Genomic DNA, 17,674 nt, shown 5'->3' on the forward strand with positions numbered 1-17,674 from the left:
AGCCCCTCCGTATTTGATGGCGATGGTCAAATCCCAATCTGCACCAAGAGCCCTTCCAGCTTCAAGTACGGCTCGGCTCGACCCGCCATCCTTTAAGATCCACGGAAGACGAGCGTCCAGACTTTTTACTGTCCTGCACCGAAGTGGTGGAACTAACTTCCCCTGGGTGTCCGAACAGCAGAGTCCAACACTCACTGTCTTCAAACCCAGACTGAAGACCCTCCTCTTCTGAGAGTGTAGAGTATTGTGTCTCCAGACTGGCTTCTGTATTTAGCAGTATCTAAAAGTTTAGAGGATCTTTTGGATCCTAAGGAACAGTGAAGCACTTCTGTAAGTCGCTCTGGAGAAAAGCCTCTGCTAAACATCTTCAATGTAAATGTAAAGGTAAGGCGGGTACATATAATAAGACCACAGGCCTGTGCTTCTTTCTTACCTGGAGCTTTATATGACCCACGAATCATGAATCTCCCTGAATGACCTGAATTTGTCTCCTAAACAGACGGCATCATCCCTAAGGCCCTCGGGTGATCAACATCTGTCTGCTTCATGCTGATAGCTAATCTGCGTCAGTGTCTGTAGTACATATGCAGTGTGCGTGGTGGCAAACTTCTTTAAACACACCTCATTCAATGGGCATGGGCATTTTCCATCTCTGCAGGACACGCCGCACTCATAAAGGCATTTGAATTGTAAATGACGAAAGGCCAACCCAAAGGCCAGCGGTGCTTCTGTTCAGCAGCCGAGCCACAACGGCCTGTCCTGTGGCTGCTAGCCGTCTTTTGTGCGCGGTGACCGCCTCAGGAAGACGGAACAGATGGAAAACACTCTCTTCTTTGTCGTCAACATTCTGGGAAATCAAATTACTTGAGAGGCTATGCTTTAGCAATTCAATCCACATGTGCGCTATTAAATAATAGCACTCCCAGCTCATCAGTAACTCTGAGGGGGAGCGAGCAAAGCAGAAAACAGCACGCACGCTATCAATCACGACCTAACGTGGCTCTCTGGCGTGTGGAAAGAAAGCCAGGCTTTGGAGAGGAAAGGCCCGGCACACGGGAGCTGCGCTGTAATCTGATAGGTTGCACAGACAGAAGCTCGAAGTAATGCAATCATCACTCTAAAAGCGGACACAGACGCCCCATTAGTGTCACAGATCAAACATGAGGAGAAGAACTGGCTTCAGGATTGAGCTCGAGCCCTCCTGGAAATCTGACTTGAATTAGACCATCTTCCCGAACTGTCCCTAAGAATAATAAACTGCCCGAAGAACAACTAATACAGCCTTTTGTTCGGCTTGAAATCCTGTGGCTTGTGAATGGTCTTGGCCAAAGTTTGGCAAAGCAAAAGCAAACTTGAAAGAATTCTGTGATCATCCACTGATGTTGTCTTCTGTGGTCTTCTAGGCATTTTGTTGTTGGAGAGCAGACCAATAGAAATGCTCCAAAATGAAATTACATCTTTTTACAGCGACTTTCATCAAAAGTTAAAAGCTGTAGGTGTGGGCAGCATAAAGCTCATTAAGTAATCAGTCTCATAATGTTTCAGGATCCTATAGCTAAGCATAGACTTGAGCTTAGTGACCTAAACTCAATCACTGTGTGCATGTGAATGCAAAAACAATTATGTTTATGTAATTATGTTTCTGGGAAAGAAATAATTACATTGAAAAAGAAATTTGTCAAACTTACTTGCTAGGTTTGCACAATGGTGGTAGCAGATATGCTATTCAATAATCTATATACATATGCTGTATGCATTTAAAAGAGTTTCTGATATGGAAATAGTAAGCAGAATTTAGGAGCTTTGTTTGACACTGTTGGAAGCCTGTTACCAAAATACTTTGCAGTAAGCTACCAATACCCTATAATTGCTGTGCTGGAAGCAAAAAGATAAACGGTAGAAATTTACTGTGTACAAAGGAAATGAAATGGTTATGAAGTTTGGAAGGTGACTGCAGATTCACCCCCCTTTTGAAATTATCTCTTGCACATCAGGAAATGTGTTGGAAGATAACTCTTAGGAACATCTTCCTTTTAAAGGTAAGCGACTAATGGAAAATTAGCTACATGCCTATGGCCTGATGTACAACATGTAACTAACAAAGCTATGCCAAAACTAAAAAATATTCAAATATTTATGGTCATAAATATTTGCATAATTGGCCTTTATTACAGTAGAATCAGTTCCTGGAAGTGTTTGCTGAAGTAGTGCACCACTAGCAGCGTTTTCCACGTAGCACCAGGATATCGCCATCATTTACTCCTACTTTTTTGTGTTGTCAAAATTTTCCCTTTTCCCCAACTTGTTACTGCTGTCATGACTGGCTAGGTCTGACAATGAGGGTGAACACTCGCAGGGGATGGCTCGATGCGAGAGTGTTTTATTAAAAAAAAAAAAAACTGGGGAAAACACAAGAAAAAGCAGCAAGGTCTGTAGAAAAGGCAGATGAGGCTTTCCTTCTTGTTGGATGCGCTATGTTTTTTCTAGAGTCAGTGCAAGTGGAAGTTCATTCAGAGGAAGAGCTTATTATTGGTTTTGACAGTTTCTGATGCTGTCAGACATCTATAAATACAACTATAAATGTTGGGCTTTGTTACATCACCTTCATTTCAGATGAAATAAATGCAGCGATATCAGCGGGGATCAAGATTGTAAAGTGGCACAGATAAAAATGAACTTTAAAACAATTGCAGGGCTGCGCTTTAATCTACAAGGACTAGACAAGCTGTGTGTGTGTACATGTGCATTTGCACATATGTGTCAGCAATGGGTGCAACTCAAAGCAGCTGATTGTATTCATTAGAAAGGGTGTCCACAAACATTTGGACATATAGCGCACTTGTATTCAAGTAAATCTTTATTACAGTAGCAGTGCTCATCCTTAGAGTCTTACTCTTACTCACTCTTCCCTAATAAAAGTCTGTGTTTTACCACCCCTGTGTTTTACAGGCCACACTGCCTGCAGACACGCCTGTGTTCTTCCTGTCCGCACTTCTCTTCATACTTCAGCTCTGGTAAACTTGTGTATACTGTAAGAAAGCATTTCCTCTGGTGGGTCGAGTGAGACATTCGGTTTGAGGAAAACTGAATTGCAGAGTGTTTGATTAGTAGAGCAGCAGAGTAATTAATCTGTCACTCTGCTAAGTGGTGATTTATCACTGCTAACCACCAAAGAACAACATGCCTCTCTCCCCGCCTGCTTATTTTGGGCTGGTGTTGCAGGCCCTCCCTGCCTCTAGTTGCATAAACTATGCTAATCTTTTCAAATCTTTGTTTATCTGCTGGTTTTGGAGACGTAGGAGACTTATCATTGCCAGCTCTTCTCCAGATGAGCATTTGCACCCATGTTATATCCACATACACACACACACACACACACACACACACACACACACATTAATTACACATGAGCTGTGCATGACAAGAACGTGGCTGTAATGGTTTGGGATGTTAACTAAGTGTGGTCTGGTATAAATGGGAACCTCCCTGAACTACTAAGCAGAACCAAGACTCACATAGAGAAATTCTCTAAGAGCATGAGGAAGAGGAACATGAGGAACCAATAATGAAAAGGAGAACCTCCCTAGAAGCCACTAAAAGGGCCTAAAAGGAAAAACTCTAAATGGAAGAGGAAACAACGCTCAAGACTCAAATGCAGAACCTCATTGAAAGCATTAAGGAGAACCACTGAGAGGAACCAAGACTCAAATGCAGAACCTCATTGAAAGCATTAAGGAGAACCACTGAGAGGAACCAAGACTCAAATGCAGAACCTCATTAAAAGCATTAAGGAGAACCACTGAGAGTAACCAAGACTCAAATGCAGAACCTCATTGAAAGCATTAAGGAGAACCACTGAGAGGAACCAAGACTCAAATGCAGAACCTCATTGAAAGCATTAAGGAGAACCACTGAGAGGAACCAAGACTCAAATGCAGAACCTCATTAAAAGCATTAAGGAGAACCACTGAGAGTAACCAAGACTCAAATGCAGAACCTCATTGAAAGCATTAAGGAGAACCACTGAGAGTAACCAAGACTCAAATGCAGAACCTCATTGAAAGCATTAAGGAGAACCACTGAGAGGAACCAAGACTCAAATGCAGAACCTCATTAAAAGCATTAAGGAGAACTACTGAGAGGGACCAAGAGTGAAAATGACAACCTCCCTGAGAGAGGAACAATGATCTAAAAGGAAAAACTCTAAATGCAAGAGGAAGAACCACTGAAAGGAACCCATAAGAACCTTCTTATCAAGACTGACATGGAGAAACAAGACTCAAATGGAGAACCTCATTAAAAGCATGAAGACAAAGCACTGAAATGAACCAAGAGTCAAAATGACAACCTATCTAAGAGCATGAGGAAGAACCACTGAAAGGAACCAAGATGCAAAATGGAGAACCTTCTTAAAAGCATGTTAAAGGGCCACTGAGAGGAACCAGGACTCAATGTGAAATGTTCTAAGAGCATGAAAAAGAATCATTAAATGGAAACAGGAGGAACCACTAGGATGAACCAGGACTGACATGGAGAACCTCATTAAAAGCATGAAAAAGAAGCACTGAAAGGAACCAAGAGTGAAAATGACAACCTCCCTAAGAGCATGGGGAAGAACCACTGAGAGGAACCAAGACTCAAAAAGGAGAACCTCCCTAGGAGCCACTAAGAGGAACACTGTCAGAGGACACTGACATCATTTCACAAACAGTAACCTCCCCTAGAGCCTCAGGATGAGCTACTGAGAAGAACCAACCAAATGAGGAAACTGACTAAGAGCATGTTGAAGAACCACTGGATGGAACCAAGACTCAAAGGGGAACCTTCATAAGGGTATGAGAAACAAACACAGACGGGAACCAAGTCTCTAAGAGATAAGGAAGACCTACTGGGAGGAACCAAGACATGATGCATGAAGTACTAGTTTCCATTAAAACTGGGTAGAAAAGGTCCACGAACTGTTCAGACGTTATTTTCTTTCCCAGCAAAATTCGAGGGCATGGCATAGTAGCCTTTCTAGGCCTGTTTGCAGCAAACAAACATTCCCAAACAAGGCAGCCGCAGAAATGAGAGCACTTCGCTCAGGGCTTAGCGAGGAGACAGACAGTGTTTCATCAGCGATAAGACGTAAGCCAACCCTCAGCCGGCACACAACCTCGCAAGAGTCCCCACAGGCCTTCAGCCTTTGCCTAAACGTCTTCCATCTTCATTCAGACGCCAACTGTCCTCGTCGCCTGCCTTCTCCAGTCTACTTAGATAAACTTCTCTGCAATTTGGGTCAATTTATGGTAAGAGAGAACACTCATTAGTGGGTTATTGGCCTTGAAATTTGGAGAGGCAGAGTTAGAAACGGACTATAATGGCCTGGGCAGTTGTATGGTCAAAAACACAAATAGCAAACAGACATGGTGGGTGGTCTGTGCATCGTTCCTACAAAAGAAAATAAACAGATGCTGTAAATAAAAAAACAAAAAAAGTATACAGTAAATACAAGGTTATACTCTATGTTCAAATGTTTGTGGACACCCCTGCTAGTGAGTGCATTCAACTACTTGTCTAGTCTAGTTCCTGTAGAGATGGAAGTACTGCCAATAGAATAGGACTCTCTGGAGCAGATAAACATGATGAACCTATTGGCTCCATGCTGCCTAATAATGCCAGGCATGGGATAGAGGAGGGGTATAAAGACCCCCAGCAGCATTGAGCTGTGAAGCAGTGGAAGAACTGCGTTCTCTGGATTGATGGATGGCGACACATCCAGTACTTTTGAGATGTGTTGGGGAGTTGGGCATGATGAGGTGGGGTGGTGCTCATACAATGTCCTGACATCTCTTTTTTAAAACCCTTGATTTCAGAACAAACGAATTTCAGAAGAGCAGGTGTCCCAATACTTTTGCGTACCTTGCAGCAGTGAGTGTTTCATGCTTGTGTGTGGGCTGTGCTTAGAAACAGATGATGCCATCTTGTTGTTGTTTATTCACAAGATGCAGACTCTGTGCAATTATGTTGATTCTTACGTCGCTTTCCATGTTTTGCGTCATTCGTGCCTCAGACTTGAGTCCTTAAGGCGAAATTCCTTTTTGTTCTGAACATATGCAGATGCAGTATCTCTAGTCTCTGAAGCGGCTGAGTCAAAGAGCCTACATTTGCATCGACCTCAAGGCGAAGTAAAAAAGCTTGTCGAAAAAACGAGACTCTTCTCAGGCTGGCACGAGCAAAGCGGCTCTGGCTGTGGGACTCATTGTTATTACAGATAATGCTGGAGGGCTACAGATTGATCTACATTTCCATCATCTTCAATGAGGGCGTACAGTGCAGAGCTTTTGGAGCCCGGCCATGAAGTAATCATCACCAGTCTTCTTTAGTTACGATATGTCGAGAACATGAGGGCGAGGTGGCATCCTGTGAAGATGACTAATTGCTCTTTTGGGATCTGTTTTCGCTCCACATCTACGTGGCCTGCGCAATACAATGGCCACAGTGAGTGGAATGAACAGTTGACAGTAAATCTTGGCCCTGTTTGCTAAGCCTTTTATTTATTTGTACTTAAACTGTAAGTCCACCAAAGCTCCACCCTCTCAGGTGATTAGCTGATGTGGCATACGAGGCTACAGAGCTGCCCACAAATCCATTTAGACCTTCTCCGAGGCTTTTCAGGATTTCGTCCTGAGATCCAGGGAGTTCCCACACTGGCTGGTGTTGGTGCTTCTGAATGCCTGAGCATGAGAGGTGTGTCCTGCTTTGGAATGGGGGGCGGAACATGTCCGTGCGAATCTCCCCGTGACCTCGCGATCTCGTTCCAGCGAAGCGAGGAGGGGAGGGGCAAGGGAGCTGGAGGAGGCAAGGCCACACTTGTCTCCTGGAGGATGCTGATGACAGATGGTGTGAACTAAACAAGCACTCAGGCCCTTGTGACACAAGCTCAGTCTACCTTGAATTGAGCCGTTTACAGAAGCGAAGACGTGGAAAATTGATTCGTGAATGCACCTTTGGTGAAGCACCTGGTGTTAGAGAAGCTGAAGTGTGCTCCTACAATAATTTCACAATCAATGAACATTTGAACTGAACATTAGGCATACAACAGTCACAGTCACAGTATAGATGTATACATGCGCAACATATAAAAATATAGTATAATTTCATACATTCACACGTAGTAGTATATACTACCACTGTAAATGACTGCCACTGTAACTTAAAACAATAAAAACGTGTTTATACATTTTACATTAATGTATTTTCTAATTAAAGTTTGATCATTTCTGTACGTCCAATAACCACATATTTTATTATTTTATTATAAGTTAATTATTATTATTATTATTATTATTATTATTATTACTGCATATTGTCACTGTAACATTCAAGCTTCTATCTCCTTTTTTGCTGTTTGTTATGTTTTGACAAAATGTGAATCGTTCTTTACATTTTTTCAAGATTTCATGATGAACAGACCAATAGAAAGGCTCCAAAATTACTTGAATTAATCTTTTTACACTAACTTCCATTAAAAGTTTTTGCTTTTCCTGTAAAGGTGCCCTTTTGAAGGTTTTTGTGTTTCCATGTTTCTTTATATGCACTTTATAACACAGTATTAGCCCATGTAATGCAATGTGTATATATGTAACATATAGTGACACACTAGTAGTATATACTGGTATTAGTGCTAATCCATTTTACAGTATATATATATATATATATATATATATATATATACATCAAAAAGTAATTTTACAGGAAAAGAAACCTTTTAACTATTAATTGAAGTCAATGTAAAAAGACTTTATTCCCAGTTAGTTTGTAGCATTTCTATTGGTGCATTCATCATAAAAAATATACACAATGTTTAGAGAATACTTCAGCATATATATCTGTTTATTTGTAGATACATTGTAGATGTAGACATTATAACACAGTATAACACACTAATAGTATATATTATAACAGTATATATATATATAGTGACTGAAAAGGTACATGTTGTACATGCATGGTTTAACTCTGCTGTCACAGAGATGAACTGACTTCAGTCTCTCTTGTTTTGCATTCCTATGACAAAAGAGCTGATGGGTCAGTGCAGGTTGCAGAAAGGTCAATGAGGACAAGAGTTCTGGAGGACATCTGCTGACAGAAGACAAAGTTTTACATGCAGCAAATCAGAAAACACAATCTGACCTACTTCCAAGACTGCACGCACAGTAGCTGCTGCCGCTCAGTTCAGAACTTTCCAAGAAGAATGGGGCTTTCGGCTTTGCAGACAGTGCAAATTCAAGTCAAGAGGGAGCCCAAATGAGAAATGCATGCCTTGTGTAAAGACAAGTGTTGATCCAAATCTAAGAGCGGTTATGGGACGCCTGGGTTTGCTGAGTAGGGGAGGAAAAGCATGGAAAAGCGCCTGTGATTTTTCAAAGCGTGTGGTCGTGATATATTGAGACACTGCTCTGGATGACGCACAGAGCCACTCACGTGCCAATGCACTGTACGCAGCAGAGCGACCTGGAACCCCCTGTCCTCATTCCAGAATCCGCAGAGTGGGATCTGCACTGGATCTGAAGTTAAGCTCTTAGCGTTTTGGCAGGGCTGGCTAACGCGTAATGCATTAGCTACAGAGGTTTCCAAAGGACAAGTGTGGAATATTAGAACCAGATGACTCCTTTTACAAGGCGGACACCCTGAATGACTCGAAACAGAACAGAGAGAAAGCTAAAGAATCAAAAGACGTCAATGTTGGAAAAACTGGATTCATTACAGCATCCACGCAATGAATCCATCATGCAGCCATGAGGCCTCAGTGCGCTTTTGCGCTTTAAATGATGTTAAGTTCAGCAGTTAAGCTCCTTGATTTGTAAATCACAGATGACATCCAAAGTTTCCACCAAATATGTGAGAAATCAAGTCGAACAGAGCTGTTCTAGTTGGACATTAAGTGGCGAGCTCAAGCCGTATCTTCTTCTCCTTTCACCAGCTGCTCTCTTCAGAATGGAAACGTGGGAACGTGGGAACTGTAGGCTGGGCAGGCTGCTCAGAGCTACAGCTGACACCTAAAAGAGGGTGACAGCAAGGCTGGAACTGCCACTGTGTGTGGAGAGAGATAAGGAGAGGAGTGTCTGTGACAGGCTATGTGATGATGGCAGCAATGACAGCAGGGTGAAAAGAAGCCAGGGCCCAAACAGCCACTGTGGTTTAACCCCTGGATGTCCAGAGTTAGTAGGGATTGTAGGGATTTATGTGATTATGTAATTACACAATAATCTGGACCTATATAGATATTTTATAGTATTTCATTTATAAATGGAAGAATATTTATACATTATTGCCCATATAAAAGCCACTGGGCTCCCCTGCTACCCATGCCAGACCAGCGTCCCATTTTCCTGCTACTGCTATTTGCCTACAGACTATGTTAACTAAGTTCTGTTGAACTACTTACCATCACCATTAACCATCACTACTCTCATTATTCAGACCATCACTACTATTATTATATTAGTTATATTATATTATGATGATATCAGCACAGCTGAGCAGGAGGACAGTGGTTTGGTGGTTTGATGACTTTTATTAATTATGTATAAATAGTTCAGACCAGAGGAGGATGGGTCTCGGTTCCTCCCAAGGTTTCTTCCTCCAGCTCTGAGGGAGTTCTTCCTGGCCACTGTCACCTTTGGCTGGGGGTCTTTATGTTTTACTGAGCCCCTGTTCTATTAGTGGATTCCTGTAAAGCTGCTTTGTGTCAACGGCAGTTTAATTTCATTAATATTACCTTTATATTAATATTACCTTTCCTGCCACATATGCAACTATTAGGAAGAAATAAAAAGCAAAAAAAAAATTCTCTCTATCAATGAATGTAGTGTGTGGTCAGGCTTCGTAGCTGGTCGAACAGCTCTCAGGCATGCAACACAATCTCTGAAACAGATGCATGGACATATGGGAGGATCTCAACCTTCTGTTTACTCCAATTCTTCTCTACCCACTTGAGAATGTGGGTAGTGACACTGGTGGAGTTCACTGGTGAGTAGAGTTCATTTCCAGGGGGTTAATATCACCTGGGCATGTTGCACCACTGAAGAGGAATTAATGGGAAGAGAGGATTCCCAGGAGAATACCTTGCTCACAATCAATCATCTGGAGTTCGACAGATTCATTCAACTGTGCAGTGAAATTCAAGACTGAGAGGTTGATCGAGGATTGAAATATGAGTATGTCTTTTCTTTTGGCACTGCTCATTAGCCTGACCAAGAAAAAAGAGGTGAAACTTTCATTTGAGATGGACAGTGATGGACAGTGATGGTGCACCTACCATCAAACTACCATGGGAAGGTCTTTGAATGGGAATGAACACAAAAATGGATGGTTGGATCTTTCAAGGCCTGGGATGGCCAGACTTTTACCAAAAAGAGTCAACGGAAACATGTCTGAATCCGGTGGAAGACAGAGGGAGGGTGGAGCGCGAGGGTGAGAGTGTTATCAAAACAAAAAATCACTATGTAGAAATAAAAATGTCAGGAGCGTTCCTCTCCCGGCACTAAATCTGACTCTGAGCAGGGAGTGAGGGGAAGCAAGGTTGCGGAAGAGTTGAACCAGTTCTCCACACGGCGAGAGTTGGATTGCAGCCTGGAGGAGGTTCTCAGCTCCACTGAAAACAATCTTGTATAAACAACACAAAATTTACCTTTGTTATCCCTGCTTTTGTCCTTGGGGTGGAGTAAGATGTCAAAGAAAATATGCTGTTGCTTGTGAGTCGGCAACCTACAGAATTCGAAAATAGCAGCGAGTGATACGCTTTCGTGTTCAGAGCTTGTAGAAGTTCGCTGTGGGCTAATTTAATCGACGTGGAAACAAGGCCGCGGTCTGTGGGAGTAACATGAGGAGCTAATCGGAAACAACCCTCTTCTAATTACCCATTACAAAAATAACGAGCTGAAGTCATGGCCATTGTTGCTGTCCCTCACGGAGAATTTCACTGGAACATTCACTGCCTACTTTATTAGAAACATCTAACTTCTAGGTACATTGCTGGGGTACAGTTAGAGACAAGCCCAGAACTTGAGCAATCTGAATAGTTTGGCCTTTATGAACTGTTCACAATTAAGAAGGGGGGGGGGGGTTGGTTGACCACAGAGCCACTCTTGACCAGATATTTTTTGGTGGTAGAACTTTCTGAGTCTCAGGAGGAGCTGCACATGAGCCAATGCTCAATGCAGAGTGTGGTGTACAGGGGTATAAAGCCAACCAGCATTGGGCTGCGGAGTCAGCCCTGGAACTGTGTTCTCTGGAGTGATGGAGCTCCATCCAGTACCTTTGGGGTGAGTTGGAGTGGCAGAACGAATGATATAACATCAGAACCTGACCATATTGATGCTCTCCTGACTGGACGCAGTCAAATCCTCACAGCAGTGGTCCAACATCTAGTGTAAAGCCTTTTCAGAAGAGTAGGGCCTGTTACTCCAGCAAAGGGGGCGGGGGGGCAAAGTTCCTTTTAATACCAGTGGTTTCAGAAGAATCATTGGATGAGCTGGTGTCTTTAAACACTGTAATCTTGGAATGAAGGAAGGTCATGACCACTCTGATGCAGTCAAGGATGCTTCGTTCCAATTTTACAAACTCTGCGGCTTAGAACAGCTGACTGACCTCCAGGTGGAGGTCTCTGATGGTAGAGGCAAGACGCCTCTGGGGCAAATACCTGGCCAAACATCTCCCACCGGTGGTTATTCTACTTCTTCTAAAACTAGGCTTCCGCTTCGTTCCTGCAGATGGGAACGGAGATAGAGCCTCTCTCCTGAAACGTTCAGCAGAAGTACAAAAACAAACAACATACCAGAGGCATGAGGAGATCTTCCCTTTCAGTCTTCCTGCTTCTGGAGAGCCTCACTGCTTTCAGTGCAAGAGTGTTTAGCCTGCTCTCTTCATTTATCACCCTTTATATAGCCAGAGAGTCTCAATTAATGAGCGTTAGCGGACAGAGAGGTCCACTGGTATTACTGTTTGACTCATACCTAGCCTGAGCTCTTCTGCTGTGCTAGCCTGAGCTACTCATCCCTGTCGGACTGCATATAAAAGAAATCACTGATGTTTACGGTTTGCTGTCGATGGGGATGAAGTCCGTGGCCTAAATGTGTTACTCACAGTAATGCAGTGTCCGCAGACACAGCCCGGCCCACCGGCCTTTGGACTGCCCTGAAATGATGTGATGTGACTTCAGCTCCTGCCCTGTACCCTCATCGCCGCTGCTATGGCATAACTGCAACAAGGCAGGCGGCACTCTGCTATTTCAGTACAGCAATGGCGTACACATGCTTCAGGACGCTAATTTGAACTACAGCTTATTTCTACTAGGGTTGGGCACGGCCCATCAAAAGTATGGGGGAATATATGACCTTGTCTTTTAGGCTTTGAGTGGTCCAGTGGACTAAGGTCCTGCCACTATGAGCTCCTCTCTCTGGATCTCAGGGGTGGGTTGATGGCACGTCATCCCCACATCACTACTAGTGTGATGCTGGTCAGCACAGGCGTCTTTCGTCCGAGCATGCTGACTTCCTACTGATGCTGCATTAACGGACGTTCAAAAATAGGTCATGAAAAGAGGGTCTGGTTTCACATGTGTCGGAGGAAATATGTGCTAGGTTTCACCCTCCTAGTGTTAAGGGCTTTGCTAGTGATAGGGGGAGTTCACATGAATATGGTCTTCCAAATTGGGTAACAAATAGGGTACGAATAAAAAATAAATGATATAAATAAATAAATATATCAATAAGCTTGTTTTATTTGCTGGATTAAAATATAACCCAAAAATATAAATATATCAAATTTATATATTTGCATGTATATTCTGATTTTTCGCATTCATAAAACAACCGTCCCAGTGCAGCTGCTTGGACACTACTGTTGCACCTACAGACGAGAACTCCTTCTGCCTCAGTCCTGTTTGAATACAGCATTTGTTTGTGAGTTTTGGCTCAGGGCTTTAGTTCCAGGAAACCTTGGCATAGAGCTATGGTATGAACCCATTTGTTTTATTTGCTGTAAAATAAATAACTATTTTTTTTATGAAGTGGACCAACAAGTGGGCACTTTCCCCCAAATGAATGTTTATGTCATGTACAATCATTTAGCAGACCTCCAGAGCGGCTTTACTGTTTACTTAGAAAATATGGATCTAGCTAGGATCCAAAAGATTCCTCTAAGCTTAGATACGACTAAATACAGAAGTCAGTATGGAGACCACACTACCCTACCTACTCTACACTCTTGGAAGAGGAGGGTCTTCAGTCTGGGTTTGAAGACAGCGAGCATGGGACTCCCAGGGGAAGTTCGTTCCACCACTTCGTTGCAGGACAGAAAAAAAAGGCTGGACGCTCATCCTCCGTGGATCTTAAATGATGGTGAATCAAGCCGAGCCGTACTGCATTTGGACAGAGATACGTTTATTGTAAATTAGCCTCTTCAGAATTTTTTCTTTAGTGAAGAAAAAGCCAATTGCAACTACTAGTCAGGTCAAGACCGCTCTGGAGGAGGTAAACATGTCATTATCAAAGACTACAATCAAGAGTCATCTTCACAAATGTAAAACTAATGCTAGAACAAAATGCATCAGACAGGTGACCCTGTACAGTGATTCCAGGTAGGCTTTTGACCCATCAGTGTCCCAGAAGTTCAATGATGGGACAAGAAGGGGTTCAACATGAGCCCCATTTGGGTTGTATACTGCTCATAGGGCATTTAGATTCGATACTAGAGTGGGCTGCAACAATGTGGCCCATTTTGGAAGCCCAGCACGGTTGCAGTAACAACACATGTACAAACCCACTCAGAGCCCAGAGTCCACCTGGAACTCACCTAGCCCTCGTTCTTGGCTGGGAAAATAGATAGATGGATAATCCAGAGCATGTCACAATGCCTGTCAAACTTGGTGGAGGCACTGTTACGGCATTGATATGTATTGCTACCAATGGAGCTAGGTTGCTGATGTTAATTGATGATGGGACTGCTAATATAAGTGGCAAGATGAATTTTAAAGTGTTTAGAGCTCTGCTTTCTGCTCTAAATCAATCAAATCCTACAAAACTGTTGGGATTAGGCTTCATAGTAAGATGAATAATGACCCAAAACAAACCACCAAAGCAACCCTAGAGCTTTACAGGGAATGTAATATGACAAACAATATGTAACCAGTGTGTAATCTTGTATGACAAACAGTGTTTAATCAGTATGTATGTAACCTCATATGACAAGTGTGTAACCAGTGTGTAACTTCACATAACAATAATCAGTGTATATCCAGTATGTAATCCAATATAACATCTGGATTGCTTGCAGTGTATGTAACCTCATGTGACAGTCAACCTCATATGACAAGTGTGAAATCTGTAATTGCATGAAGGGGCTTCACTTGTGGATTCTATCAAAGCAGATGAGCTTTTGCCAAGACTTCTACAGAAGGGTCAAACTCGGAAAATGTAATTATAATGAGTCATAATAATGCGTCATTAACACATAACTAATGTGTTAACTATGACAGCGCACTGTACTGTAGCACTTTTATACTCTGTGAATGTTAAACTCTTGAACTCTTCAGAGCCACTGATGGTTCTTGGCTTTCCCCCTCACTATTATAACTTAGCTTTAAGAAGTTTGCCAGTTTGCTTGGCTTTGCATGTAGTTACCAATTACTAATCATTACGGTGTGATAAAGGTCACAGAGCATAAGAGGTTAAAAAGATGACCATTTACAAATGGTTCTCTAAAAAGAAATCAAAGAGTTGTTCTAATTCAGTTTTGCTTTGCTTAGTTTTTTAATTTTTTAAAAATATGATATTTTTATGAATGCTATTGAAAGAAAACAGGCAATGTGGGCAGCTGCCTTCACACATACACACAGTATTTAGACAAACTGGCAAAGGGTCTTTAGCGCTGTCTGTCTGTCTGTCAAACCCAGTATGAGGGATCTGACCTGCGGCTTTGGCTGAACTCTCCACTCGCCCTCGAGACGGAGGCTGTCGCCTTGGCTTTGGTTCAGATGGCTGGGCCCAGACTGGCATCAGCGTCCGTGGTACAGCGAACCATTTGGTTTTCCCTTCGGCAATCAAAAGCTGGAACGGACGACATATTCGTGTACATTTAGAGCATGTGGTCTCGCACAGGCTCGAGGCACTGCATCATCCAGTGACTAATAGAGGCATCAACATGTTCACACTGCCTTGCTGTCCTACACTCAATTTTCTGTTCCCGCTACTGATCATTTTCACAGCGAAACGAACCATTTCCTCTGAGATTTTACACACAGGCTCTGTACGTCTCAGTGACAGTGCGTTGTTAGCTCCACAGCGGTGGAGATCTTTAATCTTTCCTCATACAAATCTATTCCAAATCTCTTCCATGCGCTTTTAAATGTAAAGCATGCAGCCATATGGCACGCCAACTGAACCATGACATCTGTGGTGGATTCAAATTGCTGGAGCTTTAGATGTTAGATTGTCGAGCGGATGCAAATGATTAAATGGGGCTAATTAAGAGATTAAAGTTTTTTGTGGCCTTTTTCCGGAGTGGAGCCAGTAGAAGTCACATGACACAGTGACACTTTCACGCCATAGCTGCGATGTGCTTTCTGTGCAAACAGTAGGAGGTCAATATGCAACGTAGGCTCACATTTAAAAGCAACAAGCAAGACTCATGGAATTTACTGATGTGAAGAATGTTGCTGCTAGGCTCAGAGTGGGACTAATGTGCTGCCATCAGCAGCCAGAGTCAGAGGGAGCGCAATTGGCCTTGCTCTCTTAAGGGTGGGTGGATGGCACTTCCCTAGTGGGATGTTGGTCAGCACAGGCGCCTGTTAGCTGTTGAATTGGCTGCCTATTGATGCCGCATCAGTGGTAATTGGAAAAGAGGCGGTGTCTGGCTTTACATGTGTTGGAGGGGCCATGTGAGTAACAATGGGGACCATTTGAAAAGCCCAACTGGGAACCAGAAAGCTTTGTCTTTGTGTTCCACGTTGGGCCCACATAGGGATGGGACCAGAATGATTTAGTCATGGGGCCCCACCTGGGTTGTATACTGCAAATCGGGGCTAGATTGGTCCCATTAGAGATTAAGGTCAGGCCGATGTGAAGCCCAACTGAGAACCATAAAGCTTTGTCCTCGTGTTCCACGTTGGTCCCACATAGGGTAGCCCACCAGGATCAGTGATGGGACCAGGATGGTAAATGTTAGTGCATCTTTTCAAACTGTAAAAAAAAAAAAAATTACTGTGGTCAGTTCAGCCTCTGCACTGCCCCCACTAGTTTAACTCTTCCACCTCACTTTTTAATGTAGATTGTTTTGTATATCACTGTAGTCACTTTCAGACAACCTTGCAACTGATGTAAGTTATGTCAAATGAATCTAGCAGTTGGTTTTTGATATTGTATTAGAATGGGTCCATGACCCATGGACCAGTAGAAATGCTCCAAAATGACTTGGAATAAAATAATTTTACATTGAATTCTAATTAAAGTTAAGACGTTTTTTCCCTTCTAATGTAATATTATTGCATATTACATTATTAAGGATACAGCAGCTAAAAGTGTCAAAATATGCATTTATTAAGTATTAAGTTGCCAGTCCTTTTATGAGTCCTGTAAAAACATTGTTGTTGTCATTGTTGTGATGACATTGTGATGGACTGTGGACTGGCCCACTGTGCTACTGGCTGTTCAGAAGCCTGATGGTCTTTGGGAAGAAGCTGTCTCAGAACTGACTGGTTCAGGACTCCATGCTCCTGTACCTCCTGGGTGGGAGGAGTATAATCCACCTGGTCTACCTCAGACAGCTGCTGGTGTATAAGTAAATCCAGGAGGTTTGGTAGCTGAACTCCAGTGATGTGCTAAGCGGTGTGCACCACCCTCTGCAGAGCCTTACTGCTGAGGCATGGTGTGGTTCCTGTATGGTGATACAGCCCATCAGGATGCTCTCCACAGTGCAGGTGTAGAACGTCCTGTGGATGCTGCGATTCACAAAACCATTCCACAAAAATGTAACTTTTTGAAATGGTAATTCACACGTCTGTTGCACACATGCCACCCAAAGTGGTTCTTCTATGGCATCACATGAAGAACCATTTGAAGCACCTTCATTCAGAGTATATAAAAAATATCACAGTGGTAAGGACAGACTGATCCTGGGCCAAAACCATTCCCTGGGTGTATCGTGGTTCCTACTGAGTTCTACGAACCTTGTAGGTAATCATGCAATCATGCAATCAACTAATCTGCTAATATGGTAAGTGGCTGCAACATCCAGGCACACCACAGGGGAAGGAGATCAGCAGATTATTGCATCTGAGTAAGCATAATCTGCTTTATCCAATGGTTCACTTACCTTCACACACTCATCTCCCAGCCAAAATGCTCAGGTGGGGCTCACATGGGTGGAACGTGGGCTAGGTGGGTTCCTGGTGGACATGGGCTCTGAGGTGGTTTGTACATGCTTTTTCTAAATGGGCCCCATTGTTACAGCCCACCTTAATCTCACAGGTCCCATCTAGGCCCTGTGTACAGTATACAGCCCAGATGAGACCTATGTTTAACCCCTCCTGGGCCCATCACTGATTCTTGTGGGCATCCCTATATGAGGCCAACGTGGAACATAAGGACAAAGCTTTCTGATTCCCAGATGGGCTTCATATGGGCCCGACCTT

The sequence above is a fragment of the Salminus brasiliensis genome, chromosome 7, assembly GCF_030463535.1.
Source record: "Salminus brasiliensis chromosome 7, fSalBra1.hap2, whole genome shotgun sequence".
NCBI classification, from domain to species: domain Eukaryota; kingdom Metazoa; phylum Chordata; class Actinopteri; order Characiformes; family Bryconidae; genus Salminus; species Salminus brasiliensis.